The sequence below is a fragment of the Triticum dicoccoides genome, chromosome 7A, assembly GCF_002162155.2.
Source record: "Triticum dicoccoides isolate Atlit2015 ecotype Zavitan chromosome 7A, WEW_v2.0, whole genome shotgun sequence".
Lineage (NCBI taxonomy): Eukaryota > Viridiplantae > Streptophyta > Magnoliopsida > Poales > Poaceae > Triticum > Triticum dicoccoides.
Genome location: NC_041392.1, coordinates 260,369,126 through 260,385,711, shown reverse-complemented (window position 1 = coordinate 260,385,711; position 16,586 = coordinate 260,369,126). Strand labels below are relative to the sequence as shown.

Genomic DNA, 16,586 nt, shown 5'->3' with positions numbered 1-16,586 from the left:
CTCTCCTGCACACCTCCAGCTCCAGGATCATGATCAATGGCAAACTTGGGGACACGATCGTCCCCCGGAGAGGGTTCAGGCAGGGTGATTTGTTGTCCCCATATTTGTTCATTTTGGTAGCTGACGTGTTGCAACGTATGTGCTGCATGGCATTTGAGGTCGGGGGTTTGGTTCACCCTTTGGGCTCTGACAGGTTGTTTCCGGTGTTGCAATACGCCGACGACACTCTGCTTCTCTTTCAGGGTAGCATATAGCAGGCCACTGTGATTCGGGATATCCTGGCAGCTTTCACGGATTTTACTGGTCTACACATAAACTTTGACAAGAGCACTTTGGTTCCTATTGGGCTAGATGTTGTCACCACGTCTGAGATTGTTGCACTGTTCGGCTGCCCGGTTTCTTCCTTCCCATGTACTTACCTCGGCCTACCTTTATCTTTGCATAAGATCACCCATGGCATGCTGCTGCCAGTAATTCACAAGGTTGACAAGTGACTGTTAGGTTGGTTAGCTACTCTTTTATCATGGGGTGGTCGGTTGACGCTGCTAAACTATGTGCTGGCTGCCATTCCATGTTACTATATGACATGCTTCCCTTGGCCCAAGGAGTCTCTTACAAAGCTGAACAATCTCTTTCGAGCTTTCTTCTGGCAAGGCAAGAACAACGTACAGTGTGGCCAATGCTTGGTGGCATGGGATTACGTGATTATGCCGCGGTGTTCTGGTGGGCTGGGTGTGCGTTATGTAGCTGCTCACAATCAAGCACTGTTGTGCAAGTTTGCGGCCAAGGTTCTGCAACCCTCTAATGTCCCTTGTTTTCAGTGGTTTGCTGCATAATACTGCAATGGTCGCATGGGCTTTGGAGTTCACAGAAGGGATACGCCTATCTGGAAAGGTTTCAGATGCTTCATTCCTATGGTGCTCTATGCATCCAGAGGCTCTCTGGGCAATGGATGCCATCTCTCCTTTTGGCATGACAAGTGGCTAGATGTCGGGCGACTCTTCCAGGTGCTGCCGACCCTATACACCTTTGCAAAGGACAATAACTGCTCGGTTGCTTCGCAATTCTCTGTTGCTGGTGTCTGGGATATTCAGCTGCACCCTAACCTCACCAGATCTGCTGCCCAGGAGCTCCACCATCTGCACTCCCTTCTGCTTAATATTCAACCTGTCTCTCACCACCGAGACAACCGTTCTTCGTCCATTTATGGCAAGGCCTTGAGCACTTCGTACTTTTATCACCTCCTCACCTTTCGGGGGGTGGATGGCCGCTTCAGCATGTGGGTTTGGGACTCTATCATCCCACTTAAGTACCGGATCTTCTTATGGTTGGCCTTTTGGGGGCGTCTGAACACGAGGGATAACATGTTTAAGAAGAACTGGACTCCGGTGGCCTCTCATGCTGACTGTGACATCTGCCCAGCCCGCGAGTCCATTGGTCATATCATCTTGCGATGATCTCTCGATGCTGCTCTCTCGGACAGGTTCGGTTTGGAGAGCTCTGCTTCGCGCTCTGAGGATCTCCTGGAGTTTATGCGCATGTCGCAGGAACACTGGCATACATCAGCTGCCTGGCATGTTCTTGTCGCCGCTGCTGCTGTCACTCTTTGGCATGCCCGGAATGATAGGGTGTTCAACGGCACTACCTGGTCTCCAACGTATGCACGGTTGTACGCTTCAAATCTTCTGAAGCTTTGGAGTCATCGAGCAAGGAGTCCGTATCGCAAACAAGCTGTCCTGCTTTGGTTGCATAATTTACATGCATAATGTAGTTTAGGCTGCTGATGTTGCTGATGTGCCCGTTCTTCCACTTCTTTGTGCTCCTCCTCCTCCTCTTTCCGTTTGATAGGCAGCTTATAGCCTATGCACCTTGGTGTAGAATATAAGCTTCATGTAATAGACCTACGGTCTCCGGGCTACGACCTGTTTTGAAATATATAAGGTAGAATGAAATCTACCTTTCATTTCAAAAAAAAAAAATTATACGAGTGATGTGTAAAAAAAGAGCTATCATCTGGTGTTTCGTTACTGGTGTGTGGTAGCCGCTGCAAGTAGCGCGATATATGCTCCCCTCGCCTGAAAATTTTGCTCATTTGATTCATTTTTTCTTTCTGTTTTTCCTGCCGGGTTTTTTCACGGTTTTATTTTTTCCTTATTTTCTCATCATCTTTTTCATTTATGTCATAGTTTTTACTGGTTTTGCTCACTCCTTCATGGTTTCCTTCCTTTTTCATATAATGTTCTGACATCTACTTTTTTCATACACGTAGTACTTTTTTTGTACGCATCAGGAACATTCATTAGGTACACATTTAACATTTAGGACATACAAGATTAACATTTTTTAACCTATATATTTTTATGTTTCCTTTTTCATAAACATCGTATATTTTTTATATACATCAAGAACATTTTATGTATACACGTTTAGCATATTCCAAATACACGATTGACATTTTCGTATAATATATATTTTTATGTTTATTTTTTCATAGATTTTGAACATTTTAATACAACAGAAACATTTTTATACACATTCAGCATTTTCTAAATATATTATTAATATTTTTGAAAATTTATATATTTTATATCTATTCTCCCATACAAATAATACATTTTTATACCAGAAACATTTTTATACACATTTAATATTTTTAAAATACATGATTTATACTTTTTAGAAAACTTATATTTTTATGTTTATTTTTTCATACACATTGTACATTTTTGTATGCACGGAAAATATTTTATACGCACTTAATTTTTTCTAAAATGCATGATTAACATTTAAAAATGTTTTATCTAAAATATTATATATATATACACACTTAGAATATTTAGAAGTATTAAAAAAGTAAAAAGTAAAAGAAAACGCGTAGAAACCCAGAAAAAACAAGGCTGTTGCTAGTGGCTTGCCACGAGCCGGGCTGGCCCAATCTCGCGCTCGCGCGCAGGCGAGGCTACCCTACGTCTCGCAAGAAGCGAAATGTTATGCGCGCATTTGGTGCAGGAGATTCCCCGAAGTGTGTTTTTCGTTGGTCTTTGTGCTTGGGAATCGTTTCTGGCCGGGGCACCGGCCGAACTGTTCCGCCGGTCTCGTCCACGCGTACGCGCTACAACAAGTCAAGTCACGACACGTGGGGTGTGGGTCCCAATCACATGGTCTTATCCCCTTCCAGCTTTCTCTCCAACTGCTCGTCTTCTCTCTCTTCCCACCTTGCAGATCCCGCCTCGCCGGCGTTGTCCAGAGCTGTCGTCCCCTCGTGGCACCAGCAGCTACCCTTCTTCCTTCTCCCTGTCTTCCCTTTCCTCCTCCTATCTTCCCTTTTTTGCTGCAACCGGCGACAGGCCAAACGCGGGGAGGACCGAGGTGCCCGTGCTACAACCATGGCCACAGGGAGGAGCTGCAACCGCGATACTGTGAGAGTTGCAAACGACGTTTTCCCGTGCTACAGCCATGGACACAAAAAGCTACATCCAATAGATAAGAAAGCTTCAACCAGACAACGAAATACAGGAAAATTTACAATCATTTTGACAAAATGCTTCAACCCGTAGATGAAAAAGCTTCAAACAGAGATTGAGAAAATCCTCCTCAACGACGACCATGGCCTCTCTCTGTGTTTTTGTTGCAACCGCAGAGTAAAAAGTTGCAACCCTTTGTAAAAAAAGTTTCAAGCTCAGGTGAAAAAAGCTTCAATTGACACGGTGGAAAGCTTCAATCCGCGAGAAAAGCTTCAACATGCATAGAGAAAAGCTTCAACCGATGAGATAAAAAGCTTCAACCTGACTCGCCAATGGCAGCGAGCGAACGATGTTGAGAGCTGCGTCGGCGACACGACAGTGCAGCGACGGTGACGGCTGCTAGGTGCTACAACGACAAGGGGTGCCGGTGTGCTTCAAGACAGTGCCATTTTTTGCTACGAGGGGGCGATGGGCTTTCTGCTAGACCGGGGGGCGAGTATGGATGCCGCGACGGGGACGGGGACGGCGACTGGCGGCAACGGGGACGGAGAGCGCATCCAGCAGCGTGGGACTAGGGGGGAGGAGGTCCAGGTGAGGGGGCTAGTCGCCGGCAGCAGGAGCGGCTGGGTTGAGGGCGCGGTGAAGAAGAAGAGGAAGAAGTCAACGCGGGGGAAGGGGCTCGAGGAACAGATCTGATGGCTCGAGCTCGCGGATCGGACGGCTGGGCCTTGACCGGCCCAACGATTGGGCCGGTGCGCCGGCGCAGATCGCTGCCCTTTGTGCTTTGCCTCTTGAGCCTAATAAAATCTGGACGGAGAGAGTAGCATCGGCCTGGCCATGTTAAAATTGGCATCTTTTATTAGAAAACAGTACATTTTTTCCATAAAACTTAGATAGTATCTATCTTATTGATTTAAATATAAAAATGTGGAATAATTGTGTTATAAAATTGTTCTCACATAGAGATAAAATGGGCATGTACTTTTTTTTTTGAAAAAACATCACATATTCTGAAAATCGTTCATGTAATAAAAATATGTGTTCACATATTTAAACATATATTTATGTAATAAGAAAGTCATGACACATGTGACCCATCCATGTTCCATTTCGAGGCCTAATGGCTCAAGGAGGCACATTTCAAAGATGTGGTCGAAGAGGCCGGTGTGGCTGGAGAAATGCGAGACTAAACACAGTGGTTGTTGTACCAAGCATATCAAAATCTGCTAAAAAAACCAAGCATATCAAAAAGATCGAAGATTGAGGAACCCCACATGTGCTACTTTGTTTATAACTGGGATACAAGGATTTTTTTTCTAGGGGTGTCATCGAGAAATAAGGATGACAGTGAACCTCCAGCCTCCTCAGCCGTTTGGATTCCCGGCCGTTGGATCTGGTTGCTTGATCGGATCTAGGCCGTCGGATCAAGCACTGGGACGACCTACGCCGTCAGATCAACCTGGAGGCACTGTTGCAATGAACAGTTTTACCCCTCCCCCGCTGTAAAGATCTCGTGCCACCGCTGATATTACAGTGCCCCCGCTAGGGTATTTTCGTAATTTCACGTCTTAGATCAACACGTGCCCATCTCACATTCGCCGCCTCCTCCCCAATCGACCTCTCTCTCCCGCACATGTCTCCCTCGTCCGCCGCCGCCGCAAGCCATCCTTCCCCGCCCTCTCACCTCCTCTCCCACCTCCTTCCACTCCCTCCTGTCATCTCCTCCTTCCACTCCAACCTCCACTGAGCCGCTGCCATGGCGACTGAGCTGCCATTCGTCCCTCTCCCTCCTCGCGCCTGGAACGCTAGCTCGTGGACATGCCGACCGTACGCGCCGCAGGCAGGGCAAGAACTGCAGCACCCCAACACGTCGACAAGGGAGGTATGAATCTGATCCGAATCCCCTTTTTGTGTTGGTTTTCTAAATCTCGATCTGCTGCTGGGAGAGGAGGGAGGGAGATCCCGGCGGGTTTCATGATTGAGTGCCTGATCTGTCCGTTCTTGCAGGTTAGCAAAGATTGGACGGGGATGGACGAGCTAGACATGGATGGCGTCAACGTGGCCAAGCCCGAGTTCGCGTACCCTACTGTACGTGGAGCACACCTTCGAGCCCCATGCATGGGTCATTATCCTAATTAACTTGCCGCTTCTTGGATTATTAATTAGAGGGACAAGATCAATGAAGTTTGTAGTATACTTTGATTTTGTTTTACTGCTCGAGAAAGAACGAGCTCTTTCTTATAGGGGCGTTCACCTGGACCGAACAGAGTCTTCTTTTTTACATCTCGAAGTACACATATCGTTTGATTTGATAGAATATCATAGTCTAATTTGTTGAGATTCTGAGTCTATAATCTATAGACGGTTGGAATTACGATCAGTTAATCACTCCCCTCATTTTTGTACATTATTCTCACATAGAAAATACTGTTTGTTCCTCTCTTTTTTCAAGTTCACACATTGTTGCAGTCTGTTGCTGGTAGCTTCACTAGCCGAACAAAGTCGCTGACATATTCGAGTTCTAGGTCACCGACTCAATTTATAGTTATTTGATCGCTAATTTCTTGCTTTAGTTGTCTTTTTATGTGCTTAGTTTTCTTTTTATGTGCTTAGTTATCTTTTTGGTTGTTCCAGTGTGTTTGGGGTGTTGCATATGATGAAATCATTCACTAGTTTCGATTTTGATGTTTTATCTCCTAGAATCTCAGAAGTGCATTTAGTTGGAAACATGCTGGTAGCATTGAGTTAGTTTGCTGCTTGGATATCATACCATACTAGCTCTAATATTCATGTGTATGATTTATCCAGGGTCGTATTCTGAATAATAGTGCAAGGTACTTTGAGTAAATGGTCTGCAAATCAGTGCATCTGGAGTGCTAGGATGTGTGGGGACAAAAAGGTATGGCAACGAGCTCAGAATCTGTCATGGTTGCCTTGTTTGGATAATTCATATGTACTTGTTCCCTCTAATTTGTTGTTAAGTTCTGAATCATGGATCAGTTCAAACTAGCATCAGTACTCATTCATGTCTAGACCTTAGCTGTCATTTGTGCATTTCCTACAATAAAGTCATGTAGATAGGTGCTGGATGATGTAAGTCTCACATCTTGTGGCATATTTGTTATGCTAGATCACATAATGGCGTCATCATTGAACTATTTGATTTGTCAGTTTCTTCTTTTGTTCTTACAGAACTACTTTTGAAAATTTTCACAGATGCCATTGCATAGGCCCGTTGGCAGAGAAATCAAAGGTTGGGAATACCACGGTATCATCCTAATTTCCTATTTGATCATTGTTATTGCACCTATTACAATGCAGATGTTTTACATTGTATTGCATATATTAGAAGGTGTAGTCTATACCTTTTTGCTTGAGTATTCTGAACATGCGTGTAATCTCTGAAGTTTACCTATGTATTGCCCTCCAATAATTTTTTTAACTCAATGGAAGTGTTTGTGCTCGGTGATGCCTACCATTGGTGGGATATTATTCTCATGTAAACATATAATATTTCTGGTTATGCACACCTTCATAGGAAGGCTCTCATATCCCCATTTGTGGTTTCAGCTTTACCAGGCGTTGTCGGCAATGATTGATGAGATAATTGGTTTAGCTGCTTTCGGAAGAGGCGACGGGAATCATAAAAACCACGATGGCTATGGAGATTCAACATATAGAAAGATGGAAGAGGTTCCCACTCTCTCTCTCTCTCTCTCTCTCTCTCTCCCTTCCACTTTCTTTTGATTTAATCCCCAGTCTTATTTATCTATGCCTACATGGTGTGCGGCTGCAAGGAAATATTACTCTCTGCAATATTAGTGCTCCATTGCCTACTCAACAGTGTCTTTTTTTTCTTCTGAAATTTAGCTGCAGTCTTGGATCACTTACCTGTACAGTACGTTACATCTCACGGTTATCTGACTTGCTTATGCAATATATCTCATCATTCATATATATGTTTAATTTGTGGAGAAATATATTTGTTGCTATGTTGTTTGAGATTTACATCCTCTGTTCCATGAGTTAAGAGGATATTTTTAGAGGTTTCCGTGTTACTCATATAGGTTTGGTAGTTATATTTTGGTTAGAACCTTGCTGCTCCTAACCACTGGTTATGTGTTTTTGGGACAAGGTGCTTTGTACATTATGATTGGTTATGTATGTGTCATGGATTAAATGTATTTATGCTTCTGCACAATTTTTAATCTATAATTCGTTTTCCTGCCAACAAGCATCACAAGTAATATCGAGAGCGAGCAGTTGCAGATGAGAGGGGAGACGAGCGTGGGTGGAGGTCAGGCTTTGTCAAGGGAGACGTGGGTACTTCTGTTAGTTGAGAAGACATTACAATTGCGCAACAGTCAGGAATAAATGTTATTCTTCCTCTGATATATTGCAGCAAATTCAGTTTATGTGTCCTCCGATTATTTCTTCTATTTTTTGGCCTTGTGCTTTTAGCAGTACATGGTCCAGTAGTAATCGGGGACTCAGGGGAAGGGCAGTTCTATCTTCTATGTGAGGTTGACTACTTTTGATTCGCATGTCCTCCTGAATCAGCTATGTATGAAAGCAGAGGCCCTCCAAATTAGATGGTAGTGTTTAGAATTAATGATTTATCCCATGTGAATTGACCTTTTCTCTGTTCTTTCATCCTTTTTGTTTAGAGTTAATGATTTATCCAGTGCTGCCCATTGCATGCTCACCGGACTTTTAAAAAGCTTCATCTTAGTTTGCTAAATGTTCTTTCCTACTGAACTAGCTTCAGAACGATTGGTTGGTTTATTAGCCATTTGATTTTTTTGTTCATTTCACGTTTGCTACTAACAAATATTCAAAAAAATAGTGTTCCTGTTAACTAATTTTGGATCGTATTTGTTGGAGATCCTCTGTTCTTGTTCTCTGTGCGCCGGATCTGTTGCTGCGGCCCTCGATCTGTACGTGTTTTTTCCCTGACCTTCCCAGTCGTGGTTGCCTGGAGCTCATCCTTGATTTTCTCTTTTTCCCTTGCAGGTTCGTCCACTGCGGTCTGCGGGTGCTCGTGCTTCTGGTCGATTCGTCCTGCTACGTCGGTCATCGTTCTGCAGGTCGATCCCTTTTCTTCTTGTCTTCTCAGTTCTCCAACCATTTGCTTGCTTGCGCTCTTGTTGGTAGAGGCCTGGCATCAAAGAGTATATTACTGTTTGCTTGTATTTTTGTTCTTGCTTAGCTGGGTCGACTATGAGATGGAATCATGGTTTTTTGTCACTTCTATGGATTCTGGTGGGGCCTATTTTTCTCTTGGGTTTTTATCAATTTTGCCATCGGTTGTACTACACTACTCAGTTTTGCCATTAAATGTTTTCACTGCTCAAAAATGCCACTGTGCCGTTAGGCGCGTGCTCAAAAAAGCCATTTTTTCACCGTTACCATCAGGTCAATGGATGTTGACCATGTTGTATGACTATAATGTCCCTGGTCTCATTTGCAAGATCTCTCTCCATAGTGTGGGCCCAACTTGTCAAGGACTAGGAAAAGAAATTACAAGGAAAAAGAGCGACGAGGTGGATCGAACTAGGGACCTGAGTGTGGTGAGCGGGCAAGCTAAGCACCACACCTAATCGAAGGATTTGCTAGAAAACATATGTACTTAGCCTTATCCAATACCTAGCCTGCTCGTATCAGTTTCCCTAGGCGGAACCACAATCCCTAGCCACCGCCTGCCAATCCTCAACTGCAACCACCGGTCGCCAGGCTGCCCGCCCAGCTCCGGCGCCCTCCACTCGCCGCAGCCGCCGCATTACCCGCCCAGCACCACCCCGTCACGGCTTCGGCGCTGCCTCCCACCCAGCACCGCCACTCAAGGCAGGCAGCTCCGGCGCTTCTCCCGCCTGACTCGGCAGCTCCGCCACCTCCCGTGATGCCTTGAAGTGAGTATGCTAATTCTTAGTGTGGTGCGTGTGTGGCTCATAGTAGCTTGTAGAGATGGAATTTTTTGTATAGAATTTGTAGTAGCTGACTGGTGCCTTATTGATACTCGCGTGCAATTTGGTACACATGTTCTGATGGCCAGGATGGATAAGGATACTAGAAGTAAAAAAGGCTGCACATGTGAAGTTTGTAAACCTTGTTGCGTTTGTCTTGTTTTCACAAAAATGGGCAGGCAAAGAAATTTAGAAAATCATGTGCTCCTGCTATTGTATTTGTTATTGTTGTCAATTAGTGTGTGATGCATGAATTAGCTAGCTGGAGAAATGGAGTAGCGAGCAACAAGAAACGATAACATATACTGCTCTGTTTGAATATTATAGACCTAAAGGATATATGACATATATTTCCTTCTACCCCAAAGCTTTCCCTTAGCTCAGCTGGTTAGCACTTGCGCCTGTCTAGGTCGTGGTGTTGGGTTCGAAACCCCCTGCCACCAGTTTTTGTCTTCTCTTTTCATGCTCACCTTATAGGTGGGCCCACAGTTCAAACAAAGAGAGGATAGTTCACAAGCGGGATAGGGGTATTTTCGTCATCTACCTTCGGTCAACGTCCTTTGACATGATGTTAACAGTGAAAAATGACTTTTTTGAGCACATGTCTAACGGAACAGTGGCATTTTTTGAGCAATGAAACTTTTTAGTGGCAAAACTGAGTAGTGTAGTACAACCGAGGGCAAAACTGATAAAAACCCTTTTCTTTTTGTGTGTTTCTTCTATGCCTTACAAGTGAGCTGTTGATTTGCTTGTTGGCGCTGCTCACATCATGTGGGGGGAGATTTTCAGGTCTAGCTGGTTTCAAAGAAGCGGTCCTTCTTTGTCTTTGTTGTTTTCCTGGTACTTTGCTATCAAAGTGATACTTTCATATAGCTACATTTCAAAGAGTACATCTTCTTGTGTGTAGCATATTCTTTTTATAGGCCTTGCCTTGGACGTTCTGGATCCTGTTTTTTGTTTCGCGAATCTGCTATGGGCCATTGATGTTCTTCTACCACTCATACGTATATTATTTGACCATTTGCTTTGCTAAGATTCAAGTATGACTTGATTTAGATTTATTTTCTTCAAACTTGCACCAATCAATATTTATTGCTCTTTGCGTTGTCGAATCAACATTTCATTGTATGCCGGATAGGCATCCTTTAACTAAATTCATCTTTGTTTGATGTAGTTATTTGTGATTTGAAAGCAACTGATGACTCAATATCAATCAGTGCACGGAGGGAACTCTTCTCCACCATGCTGACGACAGGAAAGGGGAAAATCCAGTCTGCAGTGCCATCGATGAACAAGGTAAACACGAGCTGTCGTTCGCTTATAAATTCCGTAATTCAGTAGTATCGATCTAGGGTTCATGTGAGTGAATCTTACTGTTCTTCGGACCGTGTATAAAAATGCTGCTCTGTTATCAGTTGTAGCTGCAGTTCTATTGTTGTGAGTCTCTCTCATGGTCCAATAGAATGCCCTTTTCAGAGAAAATACTCCAGATCTATTTACTATGATTTAGTTCTGGTATTGATTTTTATTTAGTATGAATACTCACATAATGAGTCTATTAAACGATCTAAATACCACCTATTCACGGATTACTTGTGCCGCTATTTTTTTTGCTTATCGCGCCATTCTTTACGTTTGTATTGCAACAAAGTAAATTTTGTAGGCTCAGAGAAATCTTCTGGATTGTTTAGACCACATATTTGTTTTCTTTCTCAATAGTCATGATGCACAACGTAGTAATTTTGATTTTTCATTTGGATGTTATATACTCTTTACAAGATCTACAAGTTGCACACAATTCATATTTGATGTTTAGTCTTGCTAATTCTCGAAACATTCCCATGTTTGTTCTCCTACAGAGCTTTTGATATCTTATCTATACTCATGCTTAAAAGATACTCCCTCTGTAACTAAATATTAGAAGTTTTTGTAGTTCAATTTGAACAACAAAAATGTCTTAATATTTAGTCATAGGGTAGTACTTGTCTTGGTTGATTGCTTTATGAAGAAAGTAGACCATTTTAGATCAAAGATATGGATTTATGATAGTTTTGAGACAGAGAGGAAGAAATAACAAGTTTGGGAAATGATGAAACTTCCAAAAATTATGACAATTTGATTCAGCATGTGGTTAGGTCATGCTCTTAGGAGATAAATGTTCTTCTGTAATTTTAGTTTCAAGTACTTTTGATTGATAATAAGAAGGATATGTGTTTATTGATTGTTTTATACTACTATTATTTAGGTGATGCAAATCAATATCTTGCTTTGTCTATGCTATGAAGTGGCCTAAGCGCTATACCACGGGGAACCAGGAACGGTTACTTTCCTGGTGACCTTATTATTCGGTATGGTGCTTGCAAATTGATCTTTTGTTGTGTTTATTCACTGAAGCTTGTACTGTCAAACAGAGTTGCTATTGTATTGATGCCTTGGAATGTTGTTAAATCAAGTAATGCAGCTGAATTTGTCTGCTACTCCCCCTGTCCCAAAATATAAGAACGTTTTTAACACTACACTAATGTCAAAAACGTTCTTATATTATGGGACGGAGGGAGTACATGTTAATCTTGCTCTTTGATACTTGTTCACAATTGTTTACTTGATGCTTGATGGCAACTGCTATTCTTACAAGACTATCAATCTGAGATATTATCATAACTCAGAAAAATGAGATGTGCACATATGTTTGTATTTTGATTTACTAATGGTTTCCTTCATGTGAATGTTTTATTGCATTATCTGATTTCTAATCTGTAGTAAATGTGACACAAGTTTATCATTTATCATTGTATGGAGTGAACCGAGGCAGCAACTAGCTGGACGTGGAAGTGTTGTTCCTGAAGGTACTGAAATTGGAGCGGACTTCTCAGGCTCAATTATCATTTTTGTACCGAGTAGTTGCATGCATAACGAAGCTAGATGTTTGAACTATGAATCTGTTTTGCAGGAGAAGTATGAGGTTGTGCTTGAGAAGATCTCCAGGCTGGAGGAGATGGCTTCTCTATTCATTTATTTTCTCCCTGAAGGTAAGTACAGTGTGCAATGCACTCTATCTTTTGGAGGATAACAAAAAACCAACTTCAGTACTCTCTTAAGACAACCATGTGTATTATACATGGATGTCCGCTAAGTATTTTGGGAAGGGAATGAACAACTCTTTCAGAATAACAAACAAGTGCTACAATATAAGGAATAAGTACGTACATCTTATATTTTTTTCACCTTGAAGAGCACATTACATTTGTTACGAGTTGAAGCAATTTGTGTAGTTTATATTGAAAAGGCATCATGAAGGTGATGTAGATGTTTTTTTTAAATAATCTGATATCTTTTGTTTTAAATCACATAGCACAAAGGTATTCTGCTAGCTATATAAAAATATTAATATTAGAACTAGACGTATATTCTTTTTAGCTATGCCCTCCGTCCCAAAATAAGTGTCTCGACTTTGTACTAAAGTTGAGACACTTATTTTGGGATGGAGGAAGTGCATTATTATAGTAGTTGTAAATACTAAATAGAAAACTTTCAAGTCTTCCATTTTTTCCAAACTGTTCATCGTATGAGACATAACAAAAAGCATTTGATCCATTGATGTGCAATACCAGACTCTATACTAACTTATATTTTTGGTCAACATAATTAAACCTGTCAATAATCAATCTACTCTGTAAAAATGAAGGCTTGCAACTATTATATGACAACAATGTTGTTTTTGGTACCTTCTCCTTCAGTTATGTGCAATTTGCGTTCGATTCCAATTTGCTGGTTTACAAATCTTATATATTTGTATCTTTGTCAAATGAAGTATGAGCTGCTATGTAACATTAAAGAACTCTGTTTATCCAGTCCTTTGTTGTGATGTATTTGCTAGCATGGGATGTCGGATTCAGAGCAACAAGGCGACTAAAGGATGGGGTTATCGCAAGGAGGCACACACATGGATGATCGGTGAGGTCGCTAGAGCTTATGAGGTGGAGTGAGGAACAAGAGCGGAACGGATTCTGTCACCACGATGTTGAAAGGGATGTGCACCACTGTTTTTGTGCCTATATTAAAGTATATTTGTGTGATGAGCAGCTACAGCTTGTGTTTGCAAATTTGTTCCTTTTTAGCTTTAACCATTTTTTGTGAAGAAAATATTTTGTAAACCAGTGCAAACTTTGCCTGAATTACCATCCATTTGGCAAAATGTTAAAGCAGATTAGATCATTCCTCGCAATAAGCATTGGAGTGAAGTTTCAACCCATTGATTCTATATGTCCTCTCCAGTACCTTTTGTGCTAAGGGGCAGTGTTTGTGTGCACTCCGAATACTAATGCTAGATGTTCTCTTCAAAAGCAAAATTAAAATGATTATATTTTAACATTTGACCTTCAAATGGTTTGCATGCTCATTGGAAATAGTAACGTACTTCGAGTTATATCTGAATTAATGCAATTGTTGTTGCGTAGTGACGCACTTATTAGTATACCAAATAGCTATGACCTTATAGTTTTACCGTCTCTGCTGTCATTGTGTTTGGATTTTCCTTATTATGTTTCTACTCTTAGTACTTGCTCTCTCATGTTCATGCTCTTAGTATTGAACTTAATGCCAATATAAGCTTTTATGTTCTCATAACGCACTGGACTCGATGCGGCTTTATAATCTCACGACTATATTGAACTTGATGATGTCTTGCTTTTGGTACAACTGAATTTTTCTTTTCTTTTTCTTGAACCAGAGAATTTGTTGTCCTGTTGAATACGTGTGCTAAACAATGTTTCCTACTTACTTGATCATTATATGCTTGACCCAAACGTTGGGACCGGCACCCTCGCGCCTACCGATCTAGTGTATATTTAGGTGGACCAGGAAGTGTTGACGATAGCCCACACACTCCACAGCTGATCCCACGCGACAATTTTCATGCGTTGGGAAGAGACCATTGGGACACGAGCATGTTACTGTATAATGTAACTCTCTTTTACCAGATTATTAATAATATATCCCTCCCATACTCAAACGGGGACACAAACCCAGTCCAACTGTTGTAGGAACGAGTACGCTTACTACATCAAAGTTGTCGAAGGATGTAGAAATGCCACGGGCGGCCACATTATCAAAATCTAGGCAACATTGAATAATACTTTCATTTGTATGCGTGATCATGCAGACATTGTTGCTTCTACGCACGCAAATCGGGCGTGGATGATTGAAATTGCTAGGGCGCGACGATTAAACCTGATTCTAGGATCGTAGACGTTATATTTTGCAATGTACAATTTAAAATGCGATGTTTATCAGGAATAGCATTATGCAACTCATGCACCACAGTTGAATTGAAGTAAATAAACAATGCATGATTCTATCAACATTCCAAAGAGTGCAAATTAATTTACATATGATAGTGAATGATCGAATTGATCACTAGAGGGAGGGGGTGAATAAAAGACTAAAAATTGCAATTTAATTTTGAATTCTACGGAATGTGCGAATAAATTAAGTTCTCTACATATGCAATCGATGATGAGAACAACCTATATGGCAAATAAGCTAGAACCAAAGGTAAGCAATGCAACCAGCTAATTAGCAAGGCAACAAACATGTAAAGTATATAAGCAGTACGGTAAAAGAGAAACCAAAAGTGAGTTAGGGACATGGATGGATCCCGAATTCATACTCTATGAGGAGAGCTAATCGCCGTTGGAGAGGTGCCGAGGCCAAAGCTCCGAAGCGCCACCAAATGGATCAACCTAATCTCCCTTTTGAGTCACTTCTAACATATGATTCTTTGTGATCCCTAGCTAGTCGCTCCATTGACAATATTCTATGTGCTCGGTGTCGCGAGAAGAGTGGGGATCCAACTAACCCAGTTAAGTCCGAATCTGAAACACCTTATGATTGAAGCATGGAGAGGCGAAGCAACAAAATCAAATGTTGAAGCAATACCTAACTCGATCAAGGGGGGGGGGGGACTTGCATACGATGGAGAGAATTAATTATGTATCGAATTATCATAATTGTCCTGAATGGACCACCCGCATATAAATGCACTCTGATTTCTCCCCACCATAATATTTAGCTTAGGAGACAAACAATTGGCAAGGACCTTTACTATGATGTCGTCGAAACCGCGGGAGAGACTGATCAAGTGGAAGTGTCATCCCATGGCGCCATCCTTTTTGGTCGATGCTTGTTTCCACCTATATAACAACCCATACCCCCACTCACACACCCCCTTGGAAGGTTTGCAACAAGCGGTAACTCTCTTAACCCAACCAATGTTGCACCCCTAGCATCACCAAGGTGCACATAAGAAAAAGTTAAGAACTCCTCTTATGACCTCTAATGACTCTATTGAGATTGTCAATCTCACAAACCTTGATAGTTGCAACCAGTCATGAGCAAAAAATGTGTTCGAAAGTCTTTTAAAGTTTTAAAATTAAGTACAAAAAACAAATATACCTTTTTAGTACAAAAAACATATAAAATCAAATTTTAACATCATTGAAATATTCATTTACTATCTACTACTTATATTATTAATAATAATATTATTATTATTTTATCATTACTTATAGAAAACACGGGTTTGGTGAATCCAAATGATACAGGTCACTGAACTGTCGGGGAACGCAGTATTTCAAAAAATATACCTACGATCACGCAAGATCTATCTAGGAGAGTCATAGCAACGAGCGGCGAGAGTGTGTCCACGTACCCTCGTAGACCGAAAGCGGAAGCATTTAGTAACGTGGTTGATGTAGTCGAACATATTCACGATCCAACTGATCCAAGTACCGAAAGTATGGCACCTCCGTGTTCAGCACACGTTCAGCACGATTGTCGGCGTTCTGGGAACGGGGGTCCCAGACTTGCCTGCCTGCGGCCCGCAGCATGGCTGAGCTAGCAGGCCGTACGGCCCATCTTCATCAACAAAGCATCCAAGACCCTCGCGAGGGTCCAAGCCTCGCGAGGCGGACGACGCAAGATCTCTTCTAGAGTAGCCTAGCCAGACAGGCTCACGAGGAGCGGAGATATCAAGGCGGGGCAAACCTCACGAGACCCTCGTGACGTGAGCCATGACGCACGGCAGCAGGCGGGCGCCAGCGCGCGCAGCGTCCTTATTTCCTCTTTGGTGCTAAGGAGGCAAGCGCGGGCGAAGAGTACC

At 42.1% G+C, this 16,586-nt stretch overlaps 1 long non-coding RNA gene across 9 annotated transcripts; it reads left to right on the top strand.

Annotated features, from left to right (window-relative positions):
• The first annotated feature begins 5,079 nt into the window (after positions 1 to 5,079).
• On the top strand, positions 5,080 to 13,679 carry LOC119330088. 9 transcript variants are annotated; one of them, XR_005159904.1, is made up of 11 exons: positions 5,080 to 5,346; positions 5,472 to 5,552; positions 6,273 to 6,363; positions 6,681 to 6,732; positions 7,035 to 8,401; positions 8,478 to 8,551; positions 10,602 to 10,723; positions 11,673 to 11,775; positions 12,203 to 12,273; positions 12,378 to 12,456; positions 13,305 to 13,679. It is a non-coding gene; the product is annotated as an uncharacterized LOC119330088 (long non-coding RNA). The 9 variants fall into 9 exon arrangements; XR_005159901.1 differs by having other exon boundaries at positions 5,083 to 5,346; positions 6,681 to 6,717; positions 7,035 to 7,157; positions 8,349 to 8,401; positions 11,673 to 12,273; XR_005159899.1 differs by having other exon boundaries at positions 5,083 to 5,346; positions 7,035 to 7,157; positions 8,349 to 8,401; positions 11,673 to 12,273.
• Positions 13,680 to 16,586: the final 2,907 nt, after the last annotated feature.